A 23,398-nucleotide genomic window follows, 5' to 3' on the forward strand; every position below is an offset into this window, starting at 1 on the left:
TGTTTTTTTTTCCAGACTACCTGTTTTTTTTTTTGTTTTTTTTTTCTTCGGTATGACGGTGATGTTGACACTTCGATTTCTAGTGCGGTTATAATATAATATAAGTAATAGGCTGCCGCTCAACGATTTAAATCATAACCGCACTAGAAATCGAAGTGTCAACATCATCGTCATACCGAAGAAAAAAACAAAACAAAACAGGGAGTCTGGAACACTGACACTAAACATGACCTCGACGTGTTTTAACTTATGAGGAACTTTCAAGTAACGTGTTGCGAAGTGTGAACAACGTTCGTGTGGCGTGCTTACAAAACGTTACTCATAGGTTAGAAATAAGTTCCGGGTACGCTAAACATTAGCTCGCCGTGTTTCGACTTATGAGTAACTTACAAGTAACGTGTGTCGACGTGTGTCAACGATCGCGGAACGTGCCTACAACTTATTGCCAGCGTATGCGGAACGTGTTGAAAATTTTTCAACATGCTGAAAATTTGTCGACGTACTCGACGTACTACAACGTATGCCAGCGTGCTTCAGCGTGCTCTTAACGTATACAAAACTTACCCATAACGTATTCGACGTGTGCCAGCGTATTCGGCAAATTTTTCATACGTCGGCATACGCTGGCTGAAACGTCAAGTGTGATAGCGGCTTATGGGACGATACGTGTGTGTCGGGAGATGTAGAATTCTGTGTTTTTATGTTCATACGGTGGTGAAACGAGAGAAACAAGAGATGATTGTTCTTCCTCTCCTGTCCGAACGGGAGGGGAGTGGCCTTGAGCGAGAGGTGTGGCCTGGAGAGGCAGTGACGCGAGGGGGCGGAGCCTTTGGTCAGAGAGTCGCCGAGAGAAGCGAGAGAAAGGAGAAACAAAAGATGAGTATGTGGGAATAGTGGTGCTCGAAGTGTGCTCGTGTTTCGAAGCGAGCGGGAAAGGGACCTCGTGGACGGGTTCAGTTTTTTCGGTTTGAAAACTGCAGGCGGTTGAGAGGAGTGTAGGCGAAAAAATGTAGGCGAAAACTGCAGGCGAATCTCACGTCGGTGATTCGACCGAGAGAGGCACTGAGAGGACGAAGCGCGAGTCGGGCTTCGAGGCGGGAAGGCCGGAGAGGAGACGCCGGACCTTCGGACGGTCCTTACTCTCCAACGGCGCGTCACGTTTGCCGATCCGCCTGTGGAACTCGAACCTCGGCTTGGGCCTTGTATGGAGAACCGGCAAGGCCGGGATTTGTGTGCTGGACCGTGAGCGAGATCGGCTGAGAGTCATCTTCGACCCGACGCGAGGTCAGAGCGCGCGGTGACGAAAGGAGGAAGAACACCGCGCCGCCATCTTGCCGCGCAGCGCGTTCGAGCGGGAGTTTGAACCCGTGGAGACCACCGCTTGTTACGAGCGACATTCGTGCTTTTGGACCGGGTCCTCTCGTCCATGAGCCATCGCCAAGTACTCTGTGTGCATGATGTTTGTTTGAACGTGTTGTATGAGGCATATTTCGTAGAATCCCCTCGAAACCTTTTGACCGTGGTTCCCTAGGTAAGAACGGGTAGATAGTTAGTAAAGCCATTGCAGTGTTTATTGCTTGTGTTGTGATCCCTGATGTTCCCCAATAAATCTGGTTAATTGTTATGCAGTTGCCGCTATGGATTAATATGCGTGTCGCGTCGAGGAACGATCCGTTCGATTGGCATATAAGACCAAAAATGGTTTCAGGCTGGTAGACTCCCCTCGGTCACTGACAAAACCAGTCTGTAACTAGGGGTTCTATCTCCCCAACTGGTAAGGTACAGGAGGATTACGTTGGTATCGCGATTGAAGATGCGTGACCCGAGGTCTGTGCCGAGCCGGCCGGCGTTGTAGACTCCCGGAGACGGCGGTGGCGAGGGTGGCACCGAGGACCGGGTCAGGTTCCCGCCACCCCGGATCCGCAACAATATTATTGGGACGTGTTTGGAGTTATCAATATTGTCGATACCTGTACGGGCCCGTAGGTGCGTGCCAGTATGTGCAGCATCGATCCTTCGCTCTCGTAAACGACGACTGGATTGGGGCATTTTTTTCCATTAGATCGGACCAACCGTATCAGAAATGGCCATAACTTGGAAACACCTGGGAAACGTTCTCAGGTCCCCAGCGTCAATTGTGACGTCATATCAAACGAAGAAGTGGAAGAATTGTGACGCCCTCCCTCTCTCGCCCCTCTCTCCCCCCTAGTCGCGCCCCTCCTCTCTCTCGCCCCTCTCTCTCTCCCCCACTCTCACCCCTGCTCTCCCATCCCCTCTCTCGCCCCTCCTCTCTCCCCCTCTCTTGAATTGTGATGCCCCTCTCTCTCCCTCCCCTCTCTCCCTCCTCTCTCTCCCTCCCCTCTCTCCCTCCCCTCTCTCGCCCCCCTCTCGCCCGCCTCTCTTGCCCCCTTTCTTGCCCCCTCTCTCGCCCACCTCTCTCCCCTCCTCTCTCCCCCTCTCCTCTCTCGCCCCTCTCTCTGTAAATGTATTCACAAATGTTTACCAAGCACAACAATTAATTCAAACCTTGGGAAAAAAACAGCTTTCAAACCCTTGGGAAACAGCCGTTTCCCTTGGGAAAATTCAAACCTTGGGATTAATTAATGATTTGAACAATTAATTCAAACCTTGGGAAACCTTTGGGTAAGGGAAACCTTGGGAAACAGCTTTCAAACCTTGGGAAACACTTGGGAAACAGCTGAAATGGATGAAGAACGACCTCAAACCTTGAAAAGGCAAATACTCAGGTCCCCAGTGATGATTGGGACCTCATACCAAATAAATAAGAATTGTGACATCAATCGTGCAAAAAAATAAAAAGAAATAATAAAAAACATTAATTGTGATGTCATAGCTCCCTGTCTTGTCATTGGTTGACAGATAAATGGCCATAACTTGGGAACCGCTTGTCCGATTAATATCAAACCTTGAAAAGGCACATTCTCAGGTCCCCAGCGTCAATTGTGACGTCATACCAAATGTAGAAGAAGAAGAATAGTGACGTCAATCATGCAAAAAAAAAAAAAATTAAATAAACATTAATTGTGACGTCATTCGTGATGTCATAGCACCGTGTCTTGTCATTGGTTGACAGATAAATGGCCGTAACTTGGGAACCACTTGTCCGATTGATATCAAACCTTGAAAAGGCACATACTCAGGTCCCCAGCGTCGATTGTGACGTCATACCAAACGAAGGAGAAGAAGAATTGTGACGCCAATCATGCAAAAAAAAATAATAATAATAAACATTAATTGTGACGTCATTCGTGATGTAACAGCACCGTGTCCTGTCATTGGTTGACAGATAAATGGCCGTAACTTGGGAACTGCTCGTCCGATTGATATCAAACCTTGAAAAGGCACATCCGCGGGGCCCCGAAAATATTCCTGGCAAGTTTCAATCCGATCGGACCGGTAGTCGTCGAGAAACTGCGGTCGCAGACAGGTGCGGGCCCGTAGGTGCGTGCCCGTAGGTGCGTGCCAGTATGTGCAGCTTCGTTCCTTCGCTCTCGAAAACGACGACTGGATTGGGGCATTGTTTCAATTAGATCAGACCAACCATATCATAAATGGCCATAACTTGGGAAACACCTGGGAAACATACTCAGGTCCCCAGTGTCAATTGTGACGTCATATCAAACGAAAAAGTGGAAGACTTGTGACGCCCTCCCCCTCTCGCCCCCCTCTACCTCCCCCCTAGTCTCGCCCCCCTAGTCTCCCCCCTCCTCTCTCACTCCTCTCTCTCGCCCCTCTCTCTCGCCCCCACTCTCACCCCCTCTCCCGTCCCCTCTCTCACCCCTCCTCTCTCCCCCTCTCTTGAATTGTGATGCCCCCTCTCTCTCGCCCCTCTCTCTCGCCCCTCTCTCGCCCCCTCTCTCGCCCGCCTCTCTCGCCCGCCTCTCTCGCCCGCCTCTCTCGCCCGCCTCTCTCGCCCCCTCTCTCAACCCCCTCTCTCGCCTCCTCTCTCGCCCCTCTCTCCCTCGCCCCTCTCTCTGTAAATGTATTCACAAATGTCTACCAAGCACAACAATTAATTCAAACCTTGGGAAAAAAACAGCTTTCAAACCCTTGGGAAACAGCCATTTCCCTTGAGAAAATTCAAACCTTGGTATTAATTAATGATTTGAACAATTAATTCAAACCTTGGGAAAAAACAGCTCTCAAACCCTTGGGAAACAGCTCTTTCCCATGGGAAAATTCAAACCTTGGGATTAATTAATAATTTGAACAATTAATTCAAACCTTGGGAAACCTTTGGGAAAGGGAAACCTTGGGAAACAGCTTTCAAACCTTGGGAAACACTTGGGAAACAGCTGAAACGGACGAAGAACGATATCAAACCTTGAAAAGGCACATACTCAGGTCCCCAGCGATGATTGTGACGTCATACCAAACGAAGAAGAAGAAGAAGAATTGTGACATCAATCGTGCAAAAAAATTAAAAAATAATAAAAAACATTAATCGTGACATCATTCGTGATGTCATAGCACCGTGTCTTGTCATTGGTTGACAGATAAATGGCCATAACTTGGGAACCGCTTGTCCGATTAATATCAAACCTTGAAAAGGCACATACTCAGGTCCCGAGCGTCGATTGTGACGTCATACCAAACGAAGAAGAAGAAGAAGAATTGTGACGTCAATCGTGCAAAAATAAATAAATAAATAAACAAACAAACATTAATTGTGACGTCATTCGTGATGTCATAGCACCGTGTCTTGTTATTGGTTGGAAGATGAATGGCCGTAACTTGGGAACCGCTCGTCCGATTAATAACAAACCTTAAAAAGGCTGTTAGTTTCAATCAGATCGAACCGGCGGTTGTCGAGAAACGGCGGTCGCAGACAGACACAACACACACACACATACACACACACACACACACACACACACACACACACACACACACACACACACACACACACACACACACACACACACACACACACACACACACACACATTGCTGGAATTATAGATAGATTATCGGCATGTGTTTGGGGTTATCAATATCGTCGATATTATCGGCATGTGCTTGGGGTTATCAATATTGTCAATATTATCAGCATATGTTTGGAGTTATCAATATTGTTGATATTATCGGCATGTGTTTCGAGTTATCAATATTGTTGATATTATCGGCACGTGTTTGGGGTTGTCATTTTCAATATTGTCGATATTATCGGCATATTTCGGGTTATAAATATTGTTTATATTATCAGCACGTGTTTGGGGTTATCAATATTGGCAATATTATCGGCACGTTTTTGGGGTTAGCAATATAGTCGATATTATAGGCATGTGTTTCGGGTTATAAATATTGTTGATATTATCAGCACGTGTTTGGGGTTATCAATATAGTCGATATTATCAGCACGTTTTTGGGGTTATCAATACAGTCGATATTATCGGCATGTGTTTGGGGTTATCAATATCGTCGATATTATCATCATGTGTTTGGGGTTATCAATATAGTCGATATTATAGGCATGTGTTTGGGGTTATAAATATTGTTGATATTATCCGCACGTGTTTCGGTTTAAAGGAGATTTCACCATCATGGGTATGCACAGTACCATCATCAACATCAAGTCGTCTTTATCGTCGTCATCATCAATTTATGTTCTCAATCACTATTTTATTCATGAAAACAAACAACACAAAAACATACACAAACATGTTAGTTAAGGGAACAGTTTGGACAAATTTTAAAGCTGAAGTCCCGAACCCAATTTTCCCCATTACCCCCTCAGTTTGTGGATTTGCATTTAATGGGGATTTTCAAGAATGTAACCCCTGTGAATGGCAAGGCCCTTCTGTATATACTACAACACAGTGTAGGATATCATGTTGTGTGAAGTCTTTGATTGTTGTTGTTGTTGTTGTTGTTTTGGGAATTTGAATTTATTTTGTGCACGATTATTATTGTTGAGTTGAAGAAAAATTTAGGATGTGCAATGTTAGTTAAGTAAAGGTTAGAGTAATGTAAACTCGGTTGGTAATCACTGTAAAAATGTTCCATTTAACTAGCAAATTACGTCGGTCAAATGCAAATGTCATTGTTGGACATTGCACGGTTGGCAGGCTGGGCAGGGATTTGCCCAGGCAATATGTGACTTTCAAACTGACGTATTCCACCCCAGAATGTTTGGCATGCATGCACAGAAACCTGAGGAAATGTCAGTGGTCAGGACATCATAAAGTATATTGGAGATAAGTATTGTTACTTAAAATAGCTGGCAAAGTTCTAAAATAAGCTGTAAATACTTGGAAAAGTACCTGAGAGAAAGGGTTGTGCCTCTGTTGAACGAAAGATTTAAAGATCTTTCTCAGCTCGGCTAACGGGTTCTGCAAACTGCTGACCATGTGGACCGGTTCAAGGCCTGGGTGGACAGCCATTTGTTGCACAAACCTCCGACGGTCACTATCAGGGAATAGACTGTTTATCTGGATAAGGTGCCTCTGCACACTGATGGGAAGGACATATCGGCAGCTTTTGAATGTGCAGGGTAAGATTAAAATGATGGTGATAACTATTAATCTTGTTGGGACTGGGGGTGGAGGGAGGGGTTAGGTGGGAGCTCAGGGAGCGACACAAGATGGGCCACAAGATGAATTGTACTAGATTTTTGCATCTCTTGCTAAAAACTGGAGTGTCTGTTTGTGTGTATTTTTAGCTCACCTGGAACATACTTCCATGGAACATAATTCCAGGAAGCTTATGGGATGGCACGTCATCAAACACTTGCAACTTCTTCTCTGAAACTACAGGTACGATTTCGATTAAACTTGACCACAAACTTCATCACCCAGTATGGATCAAAGTTAGTTCACGGCATTGAAAAATATTTGGTCTATCAGGGGTTGCCCCCCCCAAAATAAGTATTTGCTTTCTTCTCAGAAACTACACACACAATTCTGATGAAACTTGACCACAACCTTCCTCACTCATGATGTACCGAAGTTCCTTAATTTTTTTAATTAAAATTAAATTAATTAAAAGCTTTAATTCAGCAGCCAACGGGGCTTGAACACAGGACCCTAGGATCCCAAGCCACCACCCTAACCACTAAGCCAACATCAGGCTTATGCTACACTTAAATCAGTACACTTTACATGGAGATGCTAACAAACAAATCACCATTTTTGGCATCATTGCACCTGCACTGATCTTACAATGTCATCTTTTGATGCAATTTCATCATGTATTCACAATTGCCATCATCATAGAAGTTGTAACTGCCTTTAATGCTAACTGTACTGTCACATCTAACATACACTACTTTGTTCTAAATTAGCTGTGACTGTCTCTACAGCTCACTCTACCGTCATGTCAATTATCACGTGTTTGATACAATATCTCGACATGTCCACATCGTGTGATTGATGCTCGAGTTTCAGAATCCAGAGAATGTCCTGATACATTTTGGTGAACTGCTGCTTTTGTCTATTTGCTTACTTAAGGATAGGCTGAAGGTAATCTCGGTAATTTGGTTGAATTAGTGCGGTGAACGGTAAATAAAGCGTTCGTCAGATTCTATTGCCAGCATTGTGGCATGAGGCCCATTTCTCTTCTGTTTGGTTAAAGAGTTTCAGAATCCGGACCACAACAAGCTCTGTAACTCAGGATGCGATGCCACAATCATGTGTGTGGTTGCAGGATTGTGCCCTGCAGGTGGCCATGACCACAGAACACCCAACAATTCTAATTAATTTTCACCACATCACTGGAGTATTATAGTCAAGGAAGAAAGAGGTGAAAGCAGTACATCAAGGCAACATGTCTGCCGAATACAACACTCATACAATTTCACAAATAAATTTAGAAATCACATACATACAAGTTTCTGTAAGAAGAAAAAAAAGGTTGTGCTCTCACTTTTTAATTAATTTCAGATAAGCCTGGTGTTGGCTTAGTGGTTATGGTGGCTGGCTCGGGATCTTAGAGTCCTGAGTTTGAGCCCTGTCAGCTGCTGAGTTTACACCAGGTGGGGTTGACTCAGCCTGTCATCCTTCCGAGGTCAGTGAAATGAGTACTCGTGTATTGGTAATGGGGGCATTGCATCAGTGGTGCCCCGATACTTGGTAGCAGTGGTGATGAACTGTTGATCACAGCCAGTTGAAAGCATGAAATCATGCCACAACAATAAGTGGGATTATGAAATATATATATTTCAGCTATATCCTGTAATAGCTGGAGCAAAGAAAACTCCCTGCTGAAAGAATACTATTGCCTGACCTAGCCTGACTGGCACTGCAATCAGTCATGTGACAACAGTGCACAACTTGTCTAACATGATTGCGACCTTTGAATTGTATACAAAGCAGAGAGCTGATTATTTTTTATTTTTTTTTACTATAAGAGAACTTGCATAGGTTTAGAGAACCTATTCTTCTTATAGCAGCTTGGGTGACAGGTAGCTATCATTTTGTTGGGGCACGGCTGTACCGCTGATGCTGTGTCCCGATACCAGTACACGGGACTCATTTCACTGACCTCGGAAGGATGACAGGCTGAGTCAACCCCACCTGATTTTAATTCAGCGGAAAACGGGGCTCAAACTCAGGACCCTAAGATCCAAAGCCAGCCACCCTAACCACTAAGCCAACGCCAGGCTTCAAACCTATATTGAATGCATATAAAGAGATAAACCTACATAGAATGTGTGTATATTCCTCTTTGATCTCCTTCAATAATCTCGTTCACATTTGTGTAGAGAGTAAAATATTACAGCATTCCAATGTTTTTACGTTCACTCTGCAATGTTAGCAACATAATGCACCATTATCATACTGGGTAAAATGCGTACAACGAAACTGAAAATGATTGTCAGGGGTAACAGTATCTTTGGAAGTGTCTTATTGGAATATTCGTGATCAGGCAACCGTAAAGTTAAAATGTAATTGTAAATTAGAACAGATGCAAAGATAGCAATGATTTTTTTTGCTCGTTCACATCCGCTTGGTTTATTTGTGAAAACAGTTATATTGTTTTTGCTTTCGCTCTGCAATGTCAGCAATTATAATTAATCATACCAACATCCCCCAGACACAAACACGAATACCACTCGGACACCTGTACATATCATGGTAGATTGTGTGTACACTGTTTTGTTGATGGGTACCGCATCGTTTCGATCTTTGAGGGTGGCCACATCTGGCAGAATCCTGTGAGCATTTCAACCACTAAACACGTGACGTGACACCGAGTATCAAGAGTTCGGATAGTGTTCCCTAGTGGTGGATTTAAGTAAGGTGCTCCGATGCGCCATCTACTGGAAAATGTATTATGAATATTTTTTAGTTTTTCTTGATTTCATTTATTTCAGATGACATGGAAATGGTCTTTTACCAAAATTACACGGTGAAGATCGAAGTAGTGTCAGGAGAGGATTTTGCGCAATACTTCGGGGGTACGTAGTGAGGTGCAGTCATTCCTCCTTGTAGTCAACCACAGCAAATAATTGGTGATATGAATGCTGTGAATGGTTTAATTATCAGCTTCTCATCCTTCCGAGGTCGGTGAAATGAGTACCAGTGTTCTGGTAATAGAGGGCACTGCATCAGCGGCATAGCTGCGCCCCCAGCAAATGATGCGACCAGCAACCAGAGGCTGCACACGATAGCTGCAATTAAGAAGATGGATAATCAATGTCCTAATTTAGAGTATCGAATAATTTTGAAACTCAACTGGATGATACAGTCTAAATATTGCAGAATAATACATGCTCACGATGGAAATATGGCAGACGTAAAATTTGATTTAAATGCTAAAAATGGAGGCTTTGTCAGGTCAAATTACTTGCGGGTTAATGGGGCAGAAGCTGAAATTACAGGAAAAAATTGAATCTGTTAAATTCCACATGGTGCCGGAACGGTAATTTGAAGAGGTAAAACTGATATTTCAGAAAGATTCCGAACCAATGGGCAGTTGAATTTAAAAAAAAATTAATTGCAGGTGAAATTGAAACCACAATATACCAAAATATTTCGGAAAATGGAGCTCAACTACAACATATGGTGAGGTCAGACGATAAACAGAAGTTGGTGGAGCCGTAGAGGTGAAGTGGAACATGTGAAACAGTTAAAAATAGACAGAGATGGAAAATAAACAAATATTTGGGGGTATTCCTCTGGAAATAGAAGTTGTAAAGAACAGGAATGGAAGAAAAGCACTATACAGTATATACTGTATTATATATACTGTATGTGTATACATATATATATATATATATATATATATATATATATATATATATATATATAGACATATATAGACATATATATAGACATATATATGCACATCCATCCATCCAGTGGGACCACATTCTGTGCAGAGCGTTGGTGCTGCCTAAGCAGTCTCCTTGGCTATTGGGCACAATCCAGGACAGGTCGCCATTCCGACACAGATATATATATATATATATATATATATATATATATATATATATATATATATATATATATATATATATATATATATATATATATATATATATATATATATATATATATATATATATATATATATACTGCATACAAGCAGACAGAGAGGTCTTCACCCTCTCTGTCTGTTTGTATGTTTGTCTGTTTATTTGTGTGCAGGATATCTCAAAATATTGTGGACGGATCCAGATGAAATTTGGTGGACAGGTTGGGTGTGGGGCAATGACGAACTGATGACATTTTGGTGAAGATCCGGATCCGATCCGACGAAGAGAATTTTTAGTGATTCTTCACCATTGAGAGACAGGCCCAAAAATGATATGTAGCATGATATCTCAAAAAGTTGTGGACGGATTCGGCCGAAACTTGGTGGACAGGTTGGGTGTGTGACAAGGACGAATTGGTTCGATTTTGATGAAGATATGAATCCGGATCTGGATACGAGAATTATTTATTTTCTAAAGTGATTCTTCACCTTTGAGAGATTGGGTCAAAAACGATTTAGCATGATATCCCAAAAATGTATTGGGCCTGCTGGGTTCTCATGGATCAGGCATTGTGTGGTGGAGGTATGCGCTCTAGCAAGTGCCTTTCTAGTTTCCATTCTGTTACATCTTGGTCCATTCTGTTCTATCTCCTCAATGCGCCTCGACATTGTAAACAAAAATAGAAATAAAATGGAAAAATTTAAAAAATCTAAACCAAACAGTGATTGTCAAGTTCTCATTTATGTTTCCATATTTCATGTTGTTAATCGCCAGTTTGAGTTATCATGTGTTAAGTTAGCATCTTTCATGACCTCCACTACCAAAGGTGGAAGGAGATTATGTTTTTACCCCTGTCTGTGAACAGGATATCTCAAATGGTTGTTGACGGATTCAGACGAAATTTGGTGGAGAGGTAGGGAGTGTAACAAGAACAAACTGATTCGAGGTTGGTGAAGATACGAATCCATATCTGGACACGATACTTTTTTGAATTGTTGAAGTGATTTTTCACCATTGAGAGATTGGGTGAAAACGATATATAGCACGATATCTGATAAACGATGTGGACGAGTTATGACAAAACTAGGTGGATGGTTTGGTTCGTTGAAAAGGACGAATTAATTCGATTTTGGTTAAGTTCCAGATCCAGATCCGGCCTATCAGTCAAGGGATACAAAACGGAAACTGTTCAGCCTGGCGATGTATGCGCTCTACCCCGAGTGACATTCTGTTGTCTCATTTGATGATCTATGGAACAATCGTTTCAGTTTCACTTTTAAACATCAGTTTCGCTTTGAGATATCAGTTTCAATTCGTCATTTCAACTTGTGATGCAATGTGAATGGTGGACGAAAAAGGTGGTCAAAAACTATTTTGGGGGGATTTTGTTTTCGATTTTTAAAGGGTCTAACGGATTTTAAACAGTCAAAACGGGTCTAAAGGCTCTTAAAAGGTGGAAAATGGATCTAATGGTTCAAGAGTTATTGGGGTGCAAAGGGTCAAAGGGTCTAAAGGTGTAATGGGTTGAAGGGGTATAAAGTGCTTCCAGGGTCTTAAAAGTGTCTAGGGGGTCTAAGGATGAGAGAGCAAAAGGGTCTTAACGTCGAGAAAGGGTCTTAAAAGGTCTATAGTGCTGAAAAGTGTCGAAAGGGTCGAAGAAGGTTGAAAGGTCTCCAAAGGATCAAAATAGCTGTGAAGGGGTCTACAGGGTCTTAACATGATCGAAGTGGATATGGGGGGTCTTAAGGGTCTTCAAAGGGTATAAGGGGTCTTCAGGGATTCATTGGTGTCTAAAGGAGTAAAGCTAAAGTAAACAAATTCATGTGGGAGTGCAATACGGCAATAACGGGCCAAATGACCTCCTCATGATTCCACAAAACCCCGATTTACCGGAAGTCCATCGATGTCAGAAATCTGATCACAGAACGTTTCGTCATGATTCACATTGGGAGCTCAAAGCAGCAAGGTCACGAAACAAACAAACAAACATTTCAATGTTGGACGTCTATATCTAGGATATATGTATATACATATATATATATGTACACATACAAAAAGGCAGTGTGTGTGTGTGTGTGTGTGTGTGTGTGTGTGTGTGTGTGTGTGTGTGTGTGTGTGTGTGTGTGTGTGTGTGTGTGTGTGTGTGTGTGTGTGTGTGTGTGTGTGTTGAGATCCAGGTGAGGTCCACAGTGATTAAGATCAAGCTTTGTTCCCACCGATCTTGGTAGAGAAGGGTTTATTACACATCAGACATATGCATATGGAGACAACAGGCTTTGAACACAATAGTCCACCCAGCCTAATCCTCTGGTGAGCTGTCTTTCGGCACTGCCTTATATTCAGTTTATTGCGACCTCTGAATAACTGTGTGTCAAAGAGGATTTATTACCATTCATTAATTAATTGCATTCTCCTGTCAGTACTGCTGATAAGAGAGCACAGAAAGTGCAGAAACAACACCCTTGATTCCCTTAAAGAATTTTCAAAGGTAGCCTCCTACATGTTGTTGGGCCTTAGCAGTTCTGGGCAGTGATCCAACAGATTCCAGGTAGCCCAGCTGCCCGATCAGCAAGGCCATTTCAAACAGTCAACAAGACCAGCTGTGTTGTAACAGTGCCAGCCCTTTGGCTGAAAAAAAAACAAGTTCCTTGACAGTGCACAGATAAACATTGGGAAGATTTATCCTTTCCCCATTTCCAATTAACTCAAGAGTTTTAACCAAACACTAGTAGACATGTTTGGTTGCTGTTAGAGTACGTACAATCCCCGACATTTCCCTCCTCTTGTTTCTTTGAAACATTTGCAAAAGAAACTACAAATGAAGAAAAGGAGCATCCGCAGGCCGGCAGGTCAGCAGATAGCGACCCCCAGTGGGTGGGCCATCCTTATGTTTAGCTCCAGATGGTCCAAGACGGTCGGGAGTTCCACCTGCGCCCCCTAGCCCAAAAGGGGGTTCCTACCCACTTTCCAACCGGTCCACTAACACCCCAAGTCTTCAACAAGGGAAATCGGGAAATATCGCAACATTTAAACATAGAACATAAGGAAGCCAAGCACTCCCAAAAGCTGTTCGTACAAGAATTGCTCATGGCTAAACAAGAATGAAGTTATACAGGAATATACGTTCCATTAAATATTTTGATTACATATTGCCGCTTAATGAACTTCATGAACAACAAGTAAGGCAGTGTTAAAGTATATAAATGTAATGTTCTTTATGAACAAAGCAAAAAGATATTTGATAAACTGCAAGCCAGAGTATAATGAAGGCACAACTTGCCAGCAATTACCAACAAGGCAAATCAAATGGTATTTCTACCTAGCCCTTCAATTGGTGCAAGTAACGAAAGACATTCGTCCAATGTGAGTTGAAGCAATTGTTCATCACTCGGAGGAAGCCTGAGTAATGGATCGGCGACTACTGCAAGGTTACAATATGTTTCATTGTTCGTGGGTTGGGGTGACATGGGTGGGGTACATAGTATTGGAATGGGGGGGGGGTAGGTGTAAGTGCAGGGAGGTTTGAGGATGGCAGCAGTCCAGCAGTGTTCACCGGAGCCATCACCGTCTGTACTGGCTGGGTACTGGGCTTTGTTGTCCATCCTGAAAAACACTTTCCAATGGCCTTTTGGGCAATTACCTTGAAAAGCATCAGCAATATAAAGGCTGCCACGATGATTATCAGGATTGTTATAAAGAATCTTAAAACACTTCCTCCCCAACCCCCAAACAATCCCTTTAACCAGCTACTCATGTTATCACTACTGTAGTCTTTATATTTGCTCGCCTCTTTTCTTATGTGACCCGCGAGGTCATTAATGTTTTCTGAATTATCTGGGATGTACGTACAACACTCTTTGCCAATTACAGCACATGTTCCCCCTTTCTCAGCTAGAATCATGTCTAAAGCTATTCTATTTTGCATTACAGTAGTCCTTAATGCGACCAGCTCCGCGCTAATTTTTTCAAACCCATCAGCGGTATCGTTCCCCATTATTTCCAATGTTGATGCCATGCTGATAAGTTCTCTTCCTGCCACCCAGGCCCCATATCGGGGAAAATTATCATTGCTGCATATGCCCCATCTGATATAGCTCTCTTACGTCGTGTTTGATCTATCTCAGAGAATGGGCCAGTGAACAAACGCATGTGCGGAATGACGTAAGCTAGATAACATGAACCGCCCCATTTGTTTGGCAGCCATGGGTAGGCTCTATACCCACACACAAAATATGTGCCATTAGATGCAACCTTCGGGTATGTTCCATTGTCTCCCTTCCTCTTGTCTGGTAAGTCATTTATCTCTATTGATATATTACAAGTGGAGTTCCCTGCCTGAAATCTGGCATGAGGCTTTGTCCAAGTAAGGCAGATAAACCCCATACGCTTATATGTGATTCTGAAGTACGGAGGTCTTTTCTTTAAATTAAAAGGAGGGTACCACGCACCTGTAAAGTCTACACATGATGAGTTACCGGTTGTTTTAGTCAAATTAAAGTTGTTGTACCAAGCAGCACCACAATAGTCTATTTCCTCAAATGGGATCACAGATAATGGCAAACCCGTTTGTGAGGAGTGCGGGAGATAAGCACACACCCAGCACTTAGTCTTATTACTCACTGTAGCATATTTGTGCGACAAAAGTAAGAATGTATTTATCCCATGTACTCCCAACTCGTGTAAATGTTCAGTGTGGTTCCCAATTGCTCTTTTCCCCCTCTGTTGGATGGGTTGGATTGTCCAGTTATCAATTTGCCCTTCCACTTCCCAGCTTCCCATCCAGAAGGCAATTATAGCAACTAGGATTTGCTGTAATGGGTTCATTCTTGCACAACCTCCTCCTCTGTTGGGATGGCAAGTTTGCAGTGTGAAAAGTGTATCCAAGCAGGCTTACCTTCACACTTGAAAGTTCGTTGAGTAATCAGTAATACCTGGAAGAGTCTTCCCCAGGGCGCCCCTCCGCCAGAACACCTTGTTGGCTCCTCAGCTGGTGGGGGTCGGGTCGGGTTGTGGCCCCATAGAGAGTTCCTCGGGGTCTTCCTCCCTGAGTTCGCTGTTAATTATTATGATGGCCTGGGTGAGGGGTGAGGCTTCACAGCATTTCTTTAGACAAATGGAAATGAGACGCTTGATCAGAAATACTCCAAAAATGATTCCCATGATGATTAGGATTGCTGCCCCTACCAGGCACAGTAACCAGTCTCCCCAGTCATGAAATATAGATCTCCACCCTGCGTAACCCTCCTTGCGTTCCACTCGATCGCTAGTGAGAGCTTCAAGCCTTATAGGTGAAAACACCTATAAGTGAAATGTGTTCTTCTCTGGGAGGTTACTGTATTTTCACAAGATTTCACAACTATACTCTAAAAGGGTTCTTTCGGGGCCCATGGAACTTGGGTAATTAGAGATGCGTGTTGACCCCATCTGAATCCTATTTGTGCAAAGTGCCCCCGCTGGGTTTTGTCTTGCGTTTTGTTCTGCCAAGCCACTTCTGTCTTTTCTGCATTTTCTGACGTCCCCCCCTCCCAACAGGTTTTGTCATAGCATAAGACCATCGAATCGATTTTATTTCCTCGTTTCGTTCTATCAAATCATAAGTTTCCTCGGCTTGGACGCAAGACAGTTCTATGAGCTGCTGTGGCTGGATGGTTGTCAGCCCTCTGGAAATGACTGGTGCGGTCTTGCCAGGTTCCTTTGAAAATATCTTTACCTTATCTAGTTCTTGGTTGTATGTTTTCCCCAACCTTGCGTATTCACCTGCTTCCATTCTTTCTCCAGCCGCTCCCCTCCTATGTCGCTGTGGGGTTGGTACTGGTTCATTTCCGTGTCCCCCTTTGCCACGGAGGTGTATACGGTTTCTTTGGCTTGAGTGTGTTAGTGTGTTGCCTAGTGATAGGTCCCCCCACAAAGGAGTAGTGTCAGTACCAGGAGTTGCATGTTGTGTCGTCAAAGGTTCTGTCACTGTCTCCGTTACTACAATGTTTACAGCATACCACTGCACTGAACACTGCAGTCAACTCCAACATAATGACAAGTATTTGTGTAAAAGATTATTTTTAAATGATACCTCCGTACGAGGCTCCCACCATGACAAGAGCTTGCAGGACTGGAAGTTGCTCTGGGTGCGTGGTGAGTGGATGTGAAGGCCAGAGACCTTACTGTACACTACTGTAGATTTTGATCAGGCAAGCATACCTTCCATCCATCTCCTTGTCTGACGGCCTGTAAAGTGTTCTGGTGTTCGTTGCCCCATCTTGTGGTTCTGGGGCGCATCTCAATCTGTTCACCATTCTTCCTAACTCCCCTGCACTCTGTCTGTTACTAACTGCCATTGAGATGTACGGTGTTAGTCCTTCTCTGTGCTTCATTAGTTCGCGCTCTCTGGCGGCTTGTTTCACCTCCACCGCCACTCCTTCCTTCCCGATCCATCGGTTGGTTGTCATCAGAGAGCGTTTGACGGTGTAATCTCTATGTGCTTTGGCCACGTATTCATAATCCTGCCCTGTTTCATCGTAGTCGACAGTGAGTGCAGTGCAAAGCCAATTCCATTCCTTCCAGATCGATGTCGTTGCTAAGCAACCATTCCTCTACATCCCTTTAATTCCGCTTATGCTTCCCAAATCCAATGAATTTATCCTGACAGATAGAGGCTCATATAAAGACAACAGACATGCTTTTCTGTCCACTTCCAGACAAACAGCTCGACCCCAACAGGCAGAGAATCGAAACGCTCCCTCGTCAAGGCCCACGATGGCTGCGTGTTCAAACAGCACGAGCTCCGCCCGTAATTTTCCCAAAAAACACCGCCATCCTGATAAGTGCGTAGCCTACCAAACATCCTTGTTCTTGGATGTCTGACATGTAAACAAGGACAAATGTGTCCAAGAGCCACGTCCTAAAGGTTTTGTCTTCACCAGAAGAAGAATAATAAGAAGAACAACGCGGAGCTCTCTTAGAGCCGGCGTTCACTACGCGAGACGCGGCTAAAAGATAAACCCACATTAAATAAAATCCCTTCCTTGTTCAAAGCATTTAAATCCCCCTTTCCATCCATCCTAAATCCCTCGGTCCTGCGCCTCTTCCGCGTCTCTTATTTTTTTTTCTCTCTTTTCCTCTTCCCGTCACGAAGCCCAATCAACAACAACAACCGGAACAAACATATATATTACAGCCTTGTTTCAAAGCATTGTCGCTTCCATGTTCCGATAGCGCGTGCACTCGCCTCGAAACAAAAAAATCGAGCGATCCTTTGAAACGTCAACGTTAATGTCCTTATTAATTAATTTTACCACAAAGCTATCTCTTTAAAATCTAGTTTGTCCACCATTTTCAAGATCAGCCGCCTCGAGAAATTCTCGTACATTGCTCGACACACAGGCACGTTCACAGCAGGGTGTTAATTGCACTTTCAAGCTTATCAAAGCGCGCTCGGCCCATGCGTGATTACGTCATCACGCACTCACATGAGCAATGCGTCTTATCAGCGCGTTGGTTTTTACGATCAAACTCACGTAACAAATATTTGACGACATCTCAAATAGGTTCGTTTTAAATCGGAATTTTTACAGAATGCTATGAAGGGCGTCCCCAAACTTTGTAAAATGTGCTAATCCATCTCGTAAACCCTCACGATAAGCTGTCCTTCGACGGGACGATTTCGTGCTTTCGTCGTGCCTGTTAAATCCGACGGCACGTCACGTGACTCGCAAAACCCCATAAAATAACAGTTTTTTTTCCAGATTTACGAAAATCAAGTATAAAACATGCTTAATGACCCCAACAATGAAACCAGAATTGAAACTGACGTTAAAACGAACCCGTAACGTCGATCAGCCTTACGAAACATGCAAAGTGGAAACAGAACTGAATTTGAATTTGAAATCAAAATGATGCTCCGTGGAGACCATCCATTTATCACGTATCACGTACAGTGTTCAAAGCCAAAACAGCATACAGAGTTTATCGGACCATGAGAAAACCCGAGCGTTGGTCCATTTGACATCCCACAGCACGAGTACTGTAGGGAATTCTCACACATAATCCCCAAACTGTCTGCTGAAGTGGTTTTAATTATTCAATTCCCCATCGAGTTCACACACGCACACACACACACACACACACACACACACACACACACACACACACACACACACACACACACACACACACACACACACACACACCATCACCATCACCACCACCACCACCCCTCACAATCACCACCTCCCCTGATGGTCGTTCATTCAACCAATCTCACATGTCAAACTCACTCATCCAACCAACCTCACCATTCAAACTCACACATCCGCCTTAAAATTAACTTATTATTTCATATTGCTAAAAAAAAAAACTTTTGAATAAAATATGTGGCATTTCCTTTCTCCTGTGGCTAATCGTTCGAAACCTGGATTATCCACAGTGGCTAATTCCTTTTGAAAGCCAGCGCACACCCAGGAGGGGTGGGTGGGTTGCCTCCCCAAAGAGGTATTTTCTTTCTTCTCAAACGATACACACAATTCCGATGAAACTTCATGACAACTTTCATCACCTGTGATGTACCAAAGTTTGTTCATGACATTAAAAAGATTGGGGTATCAGGGGAGGGGGGGGAGGAGATTAGGACCATACTCTGCAGAGCGTTGGTGCTGCCAATGCAGTCTCCTTGGCTATTGGGCACAATCCGGGATGGATCACCACTCCGACACAGTATACCAGCATGCTGGCACTCCTTTTGCCGACCTCGGAAGGATGACAGGCTGAGTTAACCCCACCTGGTATTAATTCAACAGCTGAGTGGGATTTGAACTCAGGACTTGAGGATCCAAAGCTCGCCACCCTAACCATTAAGCCAACACCAGGGGGAGGGGGGTACCCCCCCCCCAAATATGTGTTTGCTTTCTTTTCTGAAACCACACACAATTTCGATGAAACTTGACCACAACCATTATCACCTGTGATGTACCAAGGTTTGTTCAAGGCATTACAAAAAAAAAAATCCAAAGGTATTTACTTTCTTCTCCATTATATATTTTGTGGATCATCCATGCCTACCAGTGTGTGCCTGGTTATCTTATCCAGTCACTACTGGGTGGCTGTGGCTGTCCCCTCTTCCCTCTCCCCCCTCCTTATTACCCCCTGTCAGCGAAGCGACGGGTTGTATTTGCTCGTGAAACAATAATATCCTTGAGGTGAGACGGGAAGTCATGCTTGATAGAGATTGGAGAGTATTTTAAAACTTCGACATACGAGGAGCATCGTGTGAGCCGCGCATTGGATCAAAGTTGAGTCCACGGAAGCTGGGAGAGAGAGAGAGAGACAGAGACACGAGGCCCGAGCGGTGTATGAGCAACATGTCCAAAATTGGAACTCAAACATATAAAGGTGTGAAAGGGCTCAATGCCATTCATTGTGGGCATGATATTCTTAAGGATATACAATAATCTTATGCTCGTGTCACGTGTGAACATCATCCAGCATTTACAACAGTTTCTGATCGAGGTCCCATAATGCATTGCGTGCACGGTCAGGCAAGTAAATTATTTCATCCTAAAGTTCAGTTAAAGCTCAACTATTTCATCTTGATTCTTTAATACAACTGTATTATAATAAGACTGAAGAAAGATGATGAATGCAATGTAGCAAAATATCAATTATAACAAATTTGTCACCTTCAATGTTAGACGGGGGCCATGATAGTTGGTATAAATAGCGTTCCGATTACTTCATAGGAGTGTACTCGCTTCGGCAGTACATATGCAAAAATTGGAACGATACAGAGAAGATTAGCATGGCCCCTGCGCAAGGATGACACGCAAATTCGTGAAGCGTTCCATATTTTTGACTTTTTCTGTAAACCTCATCCAATCCTGCAAACATGGGAGAATGTCCTGTGGTCAACTGACTGTGCAGACGAACCTCACTGTAATGTGAACGAGCTGTCCAACTTTATATTGCGCACAAAGAGGCCGAAAGTAAATCTAAAGCACACTTCAACAAAGTTATCTAATGTAACCATACATACATTTTTACATCTAGTTACGAGGTTGTGTTTTCACCACCGTCTGCTGTCTGTGAGCAGGATATCTCAAAAAGTTATACAGGGATTCAGACGAAATTTGGTGGACATGTTGGGTGTTTGACGAGGACAAAGTGATTCGATTTTGGTGAAGATCCGAATCCGAGAGGTTTAAAAAACTTTTCAAGTGATTCTTTACCATTTGGATATGAGGCCAAAAACGATAACACAGTATGATAATTCAAAAAGTTGCGGACCGGTTCTGACAAAACTTGGTGGATGAGTTCTGTTTTTCTGTTTATCACCTGCAGGTCCCAATTCTAAGCCAATGGTCAAGAAACAACGAAATTGTGGAGGTAGTCTCGACTGAGAAACCGATTAATTTTGAGGTCAAGGGTCATCTTGAGGTCGTATTTCTAAAATCGTCATTTTTTCATCCGGTTGACTTGAGATCTGAACGACATTTGCACATTGCATCACTGAATTGGGAAACCAACTATTTTTGAGGTCAAACTGTCAAAGGTCAACTCAAGGTCAAACTTCTAAAATCATCAAATTTCCTCTGATAAATCGTCAATTTTCATCTGATTAACCTGAGAATTAATTAGCAATTGCATAGTGCGTCGCTGAATTTGGAAACCAACTATATTTGATATCAAAAGGTCAAAGATCAACTCAAGGACAAATTTCTAAAATCATCCAATTCAATCTGAAAAATAATCAATTTTCACCATAACAGCATCCGGTTGACTTGAGCTTTGATTAAGATTGTCAATTTTAATCTTCATGAAATGGACAATTTGATGTATCCATGGCAACCTTTGGAGAGGGGGGTGGATTTTGCAAGTATCGTTCACTCCATGACCTATTTTTCTTGTTCTGTCTGTCTGTCTGTTTGTTAGATTTCGGAAGTATATTGATGACTTCCGTCCTCTGTTTGTTTGTGTGTGTCTGTGTGTTTGTTTGTAGGCATGATAACTCGAGAACGGAAGAAGCTACCAATGTCAAATTACACCACGTGATTCAGGAGGGTGATGGCTAGCGCTGATTAGATTTTGCTCAAAATCGGTCAAAGGTCAAGGTCACAGTGAGGTCAAACATAATTCCGTAAATTCATGTGGAGAAATGGAGTATTTTTGCTTCGGTCGACGTTACGAGTTCGTTTTAACTTCGACTTTAATTTTGTCTTCGGTTTTTGCGATCGCTTAGGACGCTTAACACTCAGTTGTCGAAATTCTGGTAAAAAGCGGATGTTTTGGAGACGTTTTAAGATTGTACAAAAAATATTTCATTCGCCGTGTCACGGCTCATCACGTGGTGCAGTGCGCTCGAGCAGAGGCGTCATTGAGTCACGTAAAGGTTTTCCGTATGCGCGCTGATGGTGTTTTCGATAAAGATGGTGTTTAAAAGTCATTTTTTTTATCCCAATAAAGGTTATCGTCGCATGCCTGACTCGCTAAGCCGTCGGATTATGTAAAGATTGTTGGTGGATGGCCGAATATTACGGTTTTGTGACTTTGATAAAATAATATTAAATACTTGCGTGGAGAAATGGAGATTTTTGCTTCGGTCGACGTTACGATTTTTGATGGTTTGGTACAGGATCATCGTAGAAACTTCTGGTTTGCGTTGCTACCTTCTCTAGAGACAGCTTTTATTAGACAAGGTCAGAGGTGAAGTTGATGATTTCGTAAGTACCAGTCTATGACTGCTTGTTTGTTTGTCTGTTTGTCTGTCTGTCAATTGCCGACAGGCCACAAATTTCAACCGATCTTCACGAAACTTCACCACATGGTAGAGTTTGTTAAAGGGAAAAGTCAATTTTTTTGAGGTCAAAAGCTCAACAAATTTGTCGAATTTCTAAAATCCTCAATTTTCATCTGATTGACTTGAAATTTGAAGAGGATTTATATTTCAGGTCATTGAATTCAACCAGCCAATTATTTTTGAGGTCAACATGGACCAAAAGGTCAACATAGGCCCAAGGTCAACAACTAAGTTGGCATTTCTAAAATCCTCAATTTTTATCTGATTGACTTGAAATTTGAAGAGGATATATATGTCTGCTCACTGAATTCAACCACCAATTATTTTGAGGTGAAATTTGTTTCATAAAATTTTCAAGTATCGTGCTCAACATGACATCTTCTTGTTTGGCTGTTTGTTTGTTTGTGTGCAGAATATCTCAAAAACTTGTAGACGGATTCGGACAAAACTTGGTGGATAGGATACATTGGGTGTGTGACCATGACGAACTGATTCGATTTTGGTGAAGATCAAGGTCATGAAAAGGTCAAAATCGTCTTTTTACCATAGCGCGGTCAATTTGTATCCAATTTGCATGCAACTAATGCCAAAATGTTCAGAATTCAATGCCCCATCTTGTGATATGTGACATGACACAATGACGTAATAACCCTTATTAGCGGTTGGGAGTCAAAGGTCAGGGGAGGTCATGACACTGCAAAATGTGCGGCTTTTGTCATAACACAGTCAATTCTTATCCGATTTGCATAAAACCAACACCAAAATGTTGACTGTTCCTTTCCCCACACTCTAATACCAATTACAAAATTAAGAGTACAACGGTCAAGGTCGAGGTCATGAAAAGGTCAAAATCGTCATTTTTGTACAATGAATGTTTGTTTGTTCACAATAAATAACTTATTTAGAAAAACAGAAACTCATGTGTGCTAAATGCCCCTAAAATTCCAGAAAGTAATATCTTATAATGTGACCAGTTGTCATCAGATTGACTTGACACCGACACCCAAAAAGGTCAAGGAGTTCATACAGAAATTGTACAATGTACTTGAATCAGTGTCAAACAGCAGGAAATTTAATGCTTTTAAGCCATTATAACACATAGAGATGGCAGATGTGGTATGGGATTCCTACTTTCCTAAAAAAAGATTCCTACTTCCTAGCACTGCACACCATCCATAA

The 23,398-nt window shown here is 42.8% G+C and overlaps 1 protein-coding gene and 1 non-coding gene across 5 annotated transcripts in view; both read left to right on the forward strand.

Annotated features, from left to right (window-relative positions):
- Positions 1-835: 835 nt before the first annotated feature.
- The window catches only part of POLG (DNA polymerase gamma, catalytic subunit), a 144,997-nt gene continuing 122,434 nt past the window's right edge, over positions 836-23,398 (forward strand). For all 4 annotated transcript variants that reach the window (XM_085864408.1, XM_085864401.1, XM_085864406.1 and 1 more), the window contains exons 1-2: positions 836-1,441; positions 6,682-6,775. The gene's annotated coding sequence lies outside the window, so the exon portion shown is untranslated. The remainder of the gene's footprint in view (positions 1,442-6,681; positions 6,776-23,398) is intronic.
- On the forward strand, positions 20,170-20,276 carry LOC147008469 (U6 spliceosomal RNA). The gene has a single exon (XR_015053391.1). It is a non-coding gene; the product is annotated as a U6 spliceosomal RNA (small nuclear RNA).

Source organism: Eptatretus burgeri, chromosome 18 (genome assembly GCF_056783735.1).
Source record: "Eptatretus burgeri isolate ZD-2024b chromosome 18, Ebu_testis_v1, whole genome shotgun sequence".
Taxonomy (NCBI): Eukaryota; Metazoa; Chordata; class Myxini; order Myxiniformes; family Myxinidae; genus Eptatretus; species Eptatretus burgeri.